Source organism: Lepisma saccharinum, chromosome 7, assembly GCF_977018435.1.
Source record: "Lepisma saccharinum chromosome 7, izLepSacc3.1, whole genome shotgun sequence".
NCBI lineage: Eukaryota > Metazoa > Arthropoda > Insecta > Zygentoma > Lepismatidae > Lepisma > Lepisma saccharinum.
Window position 1 is genome coordinate 24,873,433 of NC_139235.1, and position 10,688 is coordinate 24,884,120.

At 37.3% G+C, this 10,688-nt stretch overlaps 1 protein-coding gene across 2 annotated transcripts in view; it reads right to left on the reverse strand.

Annotated features, from left to right (window-relative positions):
- LOC145989777 (uncharacterized) overlaps window positions 1-7,844 on the reverse strand; it is a 33,821-nt gene extending 25,977 nt beyond the window's left edge. For both annotated transcript variants that reach the window (XM_083125106.1, XM_083125107.1), the window contains exon 1: window positions 7,675-7,844. The gene's annotated coding sequence lies outside the window, so the exon portion shown is untranslated. The remainder of the gene's footprint in view (window positions 1-7,674) is intronic.
- Between the last annotated feature and the right edge of the window lie 2,844 nt (window positions 7,845-10,688).

Consider the following 10,688-nt stretch of genomic DNA (forward strand, 5'->3'; position numbering starts at 1 on the left):
GTTGTTTTTACTCAGACAAATCAATATTCTTGCATTCCAAACTTTCCCCGAGTGTGTGTGCGTGTGTGTAGATGCGACGTCGACCTGTTAAGAATGTCACGTCGATAATACGTACTAGCTTGGGAATGTCATGACCTTATCTTTTATCTATAAAAAAAGAGAGAGAGGGTCATGTAACTTGCTTGGCTAAGAGAAATTTCCTGAGAATTCTTTCCATTCCAAACATTCCTGTGTGTGTGAGTGTGTGTATGTAGAGATTGATGCCCTTATGTATGTGTGTAAACATTAAGGTTTTGACTTGTTAAGATTGTTACATCAATAATACTGTCTCGGGAATGTGTGCTGATTGGTTGGCTAAGGGGAATTTCCCGATTACTTGTTTTGTCACGAGAATTCTTTGCATTCCAAACATTCCTAAGTGTAGAGATTGATGTACTTACAGCTATGTGTGGGCATTAACCTGTTAAGAATGTCACATCAATAATACTGGATCGGAAATGTCATGACCCCTCCCCCTTGTGACGAAGTTACGTGAATTGGTGTCTGCATGTGTAGTACTATGTTCTTGAGCGGTGTAGTGTGTGGTGTATGGTTACATGGTGCGAGCTAACTAAACAAATGAATGTTTAAAGCAGAGGCAATTGTTGATTTTTTTAACTTGAATACAGCTATTCGTCTATTTGGTTGAACCCAGTTCTACTGCACTTGCCTGGTGCTGGGATGTACCTGCACTCCATATGTCTAAAAGTGTAGCGAACTAGACGGGGTGCTAATAATTTCTTTTTGTCCCTTGCTGCGACTGTTGTACATTTAAAGAAGGTAGGGAAGGTAAGGAAATTGCTAGGGATGGTTAAGAATATATAGATCTTTCCCAAGATAGGGATAGATGGAAGGCCTGTGTTGCTGAAGCCAAGAACCTTTGGGTTTAAGAAGGCTAGAGAGTTAGTTAGTTATGAAAGCACATGTTACTCTAGAAACTATAAAAAATTACAATCCCTGGCATAAAATGAATTTTAAAAAAATGATACTTATTTCCATATAATGAACTTCAACCTATACAATTGTATTTTTTTTTATTCTGCAGTATTTAAATGAAACAGACTTTAATAAGAATTGGGAAGCACGTACATAATAGAATAGAATACATCGTTTACCGGAACGTTGAAACGTTTATATAGAAACGATGAAACGTACTGTCATCCTCATCTTCGCGATTAGTTAAACGTGTCACAAGGATGTAATCGCTATTGGTAAACTTACGAGGAAAGTGAGTTTTGTAGGAATTCCATTGGCAATATGAATAGCATGTTACTACCTTTGAGTTTTTTTAAATATGTGAAAACATATTACATTCAATATTAATTAATTAATTAATTCACTAGCTTTTTTTAACCCCAAAAATTCATAGTATAGTTTAATTTGAAGTGAAGTGAAGTGAGTTAAAATTTCTGGGTGCGTCGGCACTTAAGGCCATTTCGCACCCTTCTATGTGTACGGGGAAATGTCCCCTTATCTAAAATTCTGACTTAATTTTAAAAAAAGGGGTGTAGATAGCCCCTTGGGAAAAACTAAAAGTGCAAGGTTGTAAAAAGACTTGCACGAGACAAACACGACACATTAAAAAGTCAGAATAAACTAAAAACCTCCTTACAGACGGTGGAAGAGTCCAGCTCTTCGCAAAAAACTAAAAACACGTGATAAAATACTGCTGTCATCACCCAAGAGGGATGACAAACAGCCGGAAAGGTTAAAAGTCTGCCGGAGGTAAGCAAGATCGACACATTCAACGAGAATGTGTCGGATGCTTAAAATAACATTACAAGTACGACACAACGGAGGGTCCAGCCCTTGCAGTAGGTGACCATGCGTGAGACGGCTGTGTCCTATACGCAGGCGGGTAAGAATAACGTCTTCTCGCCGAGAGGGACGAGACGAGGAACGCCAAACACCTATGGTGGGCTTAACAGCGTGAAGCTTGTTCCCCGTTTCCACATCCCACTCGGTCTGCCAAGTGTCAAGAAGGCGAGAACGGAACACATTCTGCAGGTCGCTAGCTGGCAAAAGGTGGACGAGAACGTCGCCATCTGCATCAGCAGACTTGGCGGCAGCATCAGCTGCTTCGTTCCCCTGGATGCCCACGTGGCTAGGGACCCAACAGAAATGTACGTCTGTGCTGGCAGATAAGGACACAAGCCGTCTGAATATGCGTTGCGCTACGGGATGCCGGGAATACGGCGAATCCAGAGATTGCAACACGCTGGTCGAATCACAGCACACAAGGACTTTCTTCAGACCATTGACGTCTGCAAAGTCCAGTGCCTTTAGAATGGCGTACAACTCTGCCGTATAGATGGAACAGGCAGGATGTAGCAAGTAACTGGAACTTTGAGAGTCTAGGACGAAGGCGCAACCAACTGATTCGAATGTCTTGGACCCATCCGTGTAAAACACATTAAAATTGGGGTGCTTGGCACGAAGTTCTAAAAACCGTTGCTGGTATACAACCATTGGTGTCTCTGACTTTGGAAGAGCAGTCAGAGAAAAATCGATAGAAGGTGCAGGAAACTCCCAGGTAGGGAGAGGCGAAATGAGTGGAGAGACGTCAGGAAGATCACTGTCAACACAAAGTGCTGACAGGATCTCGTCTGCACGAACACCAACATATAGTTTAATTTGTCCTTATCCTAAGCAATATATATATATATAAATTATTTTTTAGTTCCTTAAATATGAAAAAAAAGATAGAGAGAAAAATAACATGAATTAAGCCTTCCTTTCATTTCCTCTTTAATATCATTTTTCACTTGTTAGTATTATTCCTAATTGTTTGAATTTGGAAAAATTGGTTCAAACAAGTTGTTATCACTTGGTTTCGGCCTGTAAGCACACATTTTGAAATTTCTCATTGCTAACTTCCAAACCTATCTCTTTAGCTGCTTTGAAAAAATATTTTAGCATTATTCTTAATTGTATTTACATCATTCCCCAGTAAGTCTACATCATCTGCATATGCTAACCGTTTAATTTTTAGTACTTCATTAGTTTCTTTTACCTTCCTAACAGCATATTCTAAGGCAAAATTAAAGAGCAACGGAGATAATGCATCTTCTTCTTTTTAATCCATTAAGAATTGTACATTTGTCAGACATATTAACAAAATTCTTAGGTATTCCAAATTCGAATAATTTATCTCTTTAGCATCTTTAACTTCAATCAAGTTAGTTTCTGGAACTATAGGTTCTACTGTGCATACTTCATTTATTTCTGATTTATCTCCTACATGAACATTTTAAAAGTCATTGAAGCAATTCCTCCATCTATTTAAAATAGTCAGCCTATTTTCATCAAGTTTACTTTAGGTTGCCACCCCTTTCTAAATTTATTTGCACCTCTGATACTTTTATTTCAATTGCATTAATTTTACTTTTCAAGTAATCTCTTTTTTTTTGTTACTTCTAAACATGCTGTTCTTTAACCACCTAAGTCTATTTCTATTAGGTTATGAGAACCATTGCTTACTTTTTTCTTGGTTTATACATTATTTAACTGTTGATTCTATTCTATTATGTACGTGCTTCCCAATTCTTATTTAAGTCTGTTTCATTTAAATACTGCAGAATGAAAAAAATATATACAATTGTATAGGTTGAAGTTCATTATATGGAAATAAGTTTCATTTTTTTAAAATTCATTTTATGCCAGGGATTGTAATTTTTTATAGATTTTAGAGTAAATGTGCTTTTATAACTAACTAACTAACTCTCTAGCCTTCTTAAACAAAAAGGTTCATGGCTGCAGCAACACAGGCCTTTCATTTATCCCTATCTTGAGAAAGATCTATATATTCTTAACCATCCCTTGCAATTTCCTTTAGGTCCATCTCAATATTGTCCTTCCATCTTCGTCTTGGCATTCCTACAGGTCTCTTACCATCAGGTCTCCCAACAAGAATCCTGTAAACTCCTCTTTCCTCTCCCATTCGTTCCACATGGCCTGTCCACCTAAGTCTTCTCGATGTAATTACGTACTTCTAAATTATGTACCCTTCTCCACTCATCCCTTTTAGGTCAAAATATTTTCATAACAATCTAATTTTCAAATGCTCTCAATTTATGTTCCTCTTTCAATATAATGGACCAAGTTTCACATCCATATAATACTACAGGCAAAATTACTGTTTTGTATATTTTCAATTTTAGTTTAATTGAGAGAAGTAACATACATTTCCTGAATTAAGCCTACTTTTTAAGATTTTCTAGAATATCACGCATTCCATGTTTATAAGTAATTACATTTTTAATGAAAAGCATATCTATCAATATTCATGAGATTTGGTCACCTGCAAAAGTTAATCCGTTCATCTCCTTGTTCTATCACAATAAGGAACTCAAAATGTAAAATTTTCCTTATCCTCTGCTTACAAATTTTCTCTTTTCACACAATCTCTATCTCGATCAATTATATCCCTACGTCTTAGAAACATGTTCCCTACCTTCTTTAAATGTACAACAGTCGCAGCAAGGGACAAAAAGGCGAAGTAAAATAAAGCAATTTAATCAATTAAACATTACAAGAATAATTTTACGCTGTGTGTTTGTGTTAAAACTCTAAAAGCATCCATAAACTCAAATCACCTTCTTTGGAAAAATAATTGCAATTAGGAAATTATTAGCCCCCCGTCTAGTTCGCTACACTTTTAGACATATGGAGTGCAGGTACATCCCAGCACCAGGCAAGTGCAGTAGAACTGGGTTCAACCAAATAGACGAATAGCTGTATTCAAGTTAAAAAAATCAACAATTGCCTCTGCTTTAAACATTCATTTGTTTAGTTAGCTCGCACCATGTAACCATACACTACACACTACACCGCTCCAGAACATAGTACTACACATGCAGAAACCAATTCACGTAACTTCGTCACAAGGGGGAGGGGTCATGACATTTCCGATCCAGTATTTTTGATGTGACATTCTTAACAGGTTAATGCCCACACATAGCTGTAAGTACATCAATCTCTACACTTAGGAATGTTTGGAATGCAAAGAATTCTCGTGACAAAACAAGTAATCGGGAAATTCCCCTTAGCCAACCAATCAGCACACATTCCCGAGACAGTATTATTGATGTAACAATCTTAACAAGTCAAAACCTTAATGTTTACACACATACATAAGGGCATCAATCTCTACATACACACACTCACACACACAGGAATGTTTGGAATGGAAAGAATTCTCAGGAAATTTCTCTTAGCCAAGCAAGTTACATGACCCTCTCTCTCTTTTTTTATAGATAAAAGAGAAGGTCATGACATTCCCAAGCTAGGTAAAGGTAAAGTCCTCCCCTGTGCATAGCACCACGCCATGAAGGCGTATAGGAGGTGTGGGGGTAACGCCCCACACTTTCTTGATCCGGTCGTGAGTGGGGATGATGTGATCAGCATCACGCCCCTGACCACCTTTACCCCCCAGGGTTTCCCCCAGGTACCCATGTTATTCGACGCTGTGTGGGCGCTTCCATCGTTAGAAAAGTTCCCGGATTTGAACAGGCCGGGGATCGAACTCGGGACCTTTAGCATAGTAGTCAGACGCGTTACCGACTGAGCCACCACGGCCAACGACATTCCCAAGCTAGTACGCATTATCGACGTGACATTCTTAACAGGTCGACGTCGCATCTACACACACGCACACACACTCGGGGAATGTTTGGAATGCAAAACTATTGTTTTGTCTGAGAAAAAACAACTAGGTTACATGAGAATTCTTGCCAACATTCAATTTGGTTAAAGTTACTAGTTAAGGATTTCTTTTTAAAATTAGAAAACAAAAGCACTACGAAAAGTTATGACCTTACTTAGATTCATTTTATTCTTAACAGGTCAATGCATCAATATTCACACGCTCCCGTAAGTACGTCAATCTTCACGTAGCGCAGACCTAAGCGCGGACCGCGTTGAAAACATCTGAAACAGTGAGTCAATCAGAAGACACGACATCATCGCATTACGTCATAACCAACCAATCAGAAAACACCACGTTAGATACGCGTCATCATAATATTGCGTAATAACTTGTTGCGAAACATTGTACAATAGCTTACTTTACAAACCATCGCAATGCTGCGTAATAACTTGTTGCGAAACATTGCGCAATAGTTTACCCTTACGAGCCATCGCAATGTTGCATACTAACTTGTTGCATAAGCATGATGCAATAGTCTACCCTTATAAAAATACAATAAAGGAAGCTTAATATGGGGGGCATCATAATATTATGTAATGTTACGTAATTTAACTCGTAAGGAATTATGACACTCGTACCAAGTACGAGATGAAAAAAACACAGATTTGCAATAGTATAATATCGACAAAAACGTCGTCAAAATAGGTTTACCATTGTGGTTAAATTAATAAAAACAATAGGCCTCGACACTCGTACCAAGTATGAGGTAAAAAATCTCATATTTGCAATAGTATAAAATCGACAAAAACATCATCAAAATAGGTTTACCATTGTGGTTAAATTAATAAAAACAATAGGCCTCGTACCAAGTATGAGTTTGAACCTCTAAAATATAACTACTATTTGAAAAAGTGAAATTTTTAAAAATTGGGTGTCATAGGGGAAATTATCTAAATCTTAGAATTTTTATACAATAAAATTGAAATTTAAGCTCTTGCTTAAAACAAAATTTCAGTTTTTTACACTTGGAAAACCGGCTAAAATCATGATTTTCAGTTAAATTACACTAAGAGAGCTCACTATGAAATTGTTAGATTTTGGAGGGTGATCGCTCGTGCCCCGTTTTTAACTACTATTCAGAAACACGAGACTAGGTTGACTAGGGTTTTATCTGCTGTAAAGGAGTGAAAATATATATTTTGAGTACGATCAAATACAAAAAAGTCCTTCGAATTTGTATTTTTGCTGTGCCCTAATATAAAGTTGTTGATTTATCCGATTTTTTCCCTCATTTACCCCTCCCATTTTTTTTCCAATGTACGAAGTTAGACCAATAGAAACCTTAAAATCTGTTTTGGACATGAAATTCACAACTGTGGTTTGAACGAAAAATGCTTTCTCCAAAAGTTAATTGAAGTTAAGAGGCTATAACAAACAAGTTGGTTCCCATCACCAAGAGTAAGATGTCACATGCGTTCAAAATATATCTCGACTTGCCTTACATGTTTTTTAGAGTGTGGTTAATCTATGTAAGTTATTATCCTCTTTTGAAACAAGTAGCTTGTTAGGAAGAAAACTATTGCTCCTCTAAGGGGTTCCGTTCATTTATATTTGCAGTGGAGTGCAGAAGACATTTCAGTGAAATTCATATACTTCTTTTCATATGATTTACCACAGTATAAAGTTTCAATTGAAATTTTTGTGTTTACCTAAATACAACACGTTTATGTACGAGTATAAATATCACTGGGTGAAAGTTTTCATCGGGTAGCCATAACAGTCATGGCCGTTAACGATTGGCAATATTCACCACTTCTAAGCAGAAGATATAGTAGCAGAGAACATTGGGATAAAATTATGTTTTAGTTGGCCTTCATTATTAAGAAGTAAAGAAACTGATTTCCTAATACCTTAATGCTTATTAAGAGAAGGGCAAGTTATACCATAAAACTCCCGAAAATCAAACAACGATTCCTTGAGGAAATTACCTGTGAATTTCCACGCAGCTTGTTTGCTTTCCTTTTGATGATGAAGTTGTAGATTCCCCCTGCTGGGAATCCTGGGACATAGAATCCCAACTCTTCCTTTTCAACGAGACGATAATTTTGTGGTTGCTTCGATGGACACTGCAACACCAAGAAAGGATGCCAGGACTACCTTTTCCTTTCAAAAGACACTAGGATAATAACAAATACTTAATGAAAATACTTGAGTTTAAGGAAGAGATGATATTTAACCAACGCACACTTCATACTATCAACTCATTATCAGTTTTATGAGATAAATACTGTAGTCCTATAGAATGTCAGAAGCTTATCATCGGCATTAAATGCACCATCATGAAGCGTTACCTATATTTTTTTCTAAAATATTAATGGTGTATTTTTAACTCGCTAGTAACGTTCGAAAAGCAGCTGAAATCGCAAATATTGAACATGTAGCCTGTCCTTATAATATGTTCACAGTGCGACGTACGCTATGACTGTATCATATGTATTTGGACTATGTGCTATATTGTAAATGTTTTACACATTTGTTTTGTTCGTGCATGAAGGGTGGGGGTGTACATAAGCGGATCCATTGGGGGGGGCGGTGACACAGCATGTGACAGACGACAGCGAGATGGCGACAGGAGTGTACAGTCGCTTACGAAAAATGGATTGCGCTGCCCTTTTTTGTAAAATAACAGACAAGGATAAAGATACAATATCGCATGTTTTAAAGTAACTGCGAACGATATTGAGCGAAGATAGCATCGCGGACACAAAAAAACAACTTTTTCAGACAAATTACAGAATTCCACTCCATGTGGGGTGCCCCTCGCACCTATATTACAGCATTTAACTACCACTTACACCCGTTCATTTGCAGTAACACTATAGTAAATGAAACATTGCCGATGTGTTAAATTTTGTACCTTAAATAGATTAAAACAGTCAGTTTCCTCTTACAGGATCAAAATCATTTTTCTGATTTTGTGTGTTGAAATGCTTACTAACAGTGACATGGATCAAATGAAAAATAAATTAATGATGAAGAGAACATGTCTCCTCCCTGAACGTTCCTAAAAGTGATATGTTTACTTGTTTGCAGAAGAAAATGAATACTGGATCATGATTTTTAATTTACAATAATAACTATTATATACTAATAGAAAGAAACCAATTTTATTCCAAATTCATTAATATTATTATTATTATACTCTTGGATGGATTTTTCTTCCCCGTCCACCAGAGGCGTGAATATCTAGCATAACTATATTTCATAGAGTTAGTGAACAGGTATACATAGTTATTCTATTTTGTAACTATCCTCTACACACAAAAGTTTGGGTAAAATCTTAGTCATAAATTTTATGTTGTGTGACCTCTCTTACATAAAACTCGATTTTTTCAAATTTAGAGACTGTGGAGCCATTTATTCTTTGAACTAAATTGAGAATATGAAAACATAATCTGTTTCCTATATTTTACACTATTTTTCCTAAGCAACGCAATTTATATTTCACTTGTTATGTTCGAATACTAACTCAATGATTTTTTTCTCTAACAATAAAAATAATACATTTTCTCCTTAATCGTAACTTGAATGATGTCAATTTCCAGGGGGTTGGCGCACCAGTTCGTAGCCCCCCTCTTCCCGACGCCCCACATGAGCATCCCTCCTCCATCACCAATTGGTGCTCCCTCAAGGTGCTTACGGGTTGTTTAAGCATATCACTATCTGCAATAAGACTCTTCTAAGATGGGAGATAATTTATGACGTCACTGCATCACTCGATGGTCACATGATTACAGGTAGATCTTTGTAGCTGTCTGCGTTGCTGAAGACAGCAATTGCCTTTTTAACAGATACTTTATCTACCCACTCTTTACACGCTAGAATAAGACTTTACGTAGAATTTGAAAGTTGCTTTCGTTTGCGAGGACTTATCGCTCTTCTTATTTTTGCTGTCTTCATTGATTTTGCATTAACTCTTACTCACACTTCATAATAATAATAAGCTGGGGCGCAAAAGCCTACCTACCGACTGCCGACTTGACTCTCACGAGAAAATCAGCAAACGTTAATTGGTATGAACCGTAAAGAACCTTTTTATCTCTAAAGCATTTCAATTCGGTCCATAAACCTTTTTTACGGATCAGTTTAAATACGGTCCAAGAAACTTAATTCCGGATCATTTTAAATAGGGTTCAAATTCCATATTGAAATGAAACAATACGCAACTTGGATTCAATTTAAATTGTGCGAGAGAAAAAAAGGTTCCGGTCCTTTAACAATCTCAGCGTTGTTAAAGGTCCAGGAATTGTAAATAAATTCAGTTTCTGTCCCGGAGGGGAAAGAAGCAGGTGTAGCTGGGTTCTGGACCATAAAGAACCTTTATTCTGTAAAGTATTTCAATTCGGTCCAGGAACCTATTTTACGGATAAATCTAAATACGGTCCAGGAACCTTTTTTCAATTATATAATACGCAACTTGGACAGAATTTAAATTGTGCGAGAGTAGTAATGGCAGCACTATGTTCCTACGCGTCAGCAAAATTCGATGCGACAGGTGTTATGTTACATCCGGTCGTAGCGGGCCACGAGCGATGTTATTGTTGAGTCAGCAGAACGTGTCTGATCACCTTGAAGACATCGGAAGCGGTGGGGGGAGGGGGTCAATGGATTTGTCACGTTGTTTCTTGATGTATGCTAACCTAACACGTGCGTATTTTTTTTTGTGTGTGTGTGTGTGTGTGTGTGTGTGTGTGGAGGAAATGCGCGCGCAACCATTGCGTATGATGGAAAGACATGAATAAATGATTTAAAGATGGCGCCGAAGGTGCTTTACCCCGAAAGTTTAGCGGCTAAGGTTATTGCTCTGTAAAACAAGAGGCGTCGAGGGTTCGATTCCTGGTAGAGTCAATATTGATTGATTGATAGATTGAGTTAGTTTTTTTAAGTCCGTTTTATGCACGGCAAAACTAATCAGGAGTGGAGCTACAGTTGAAAAGTGGTG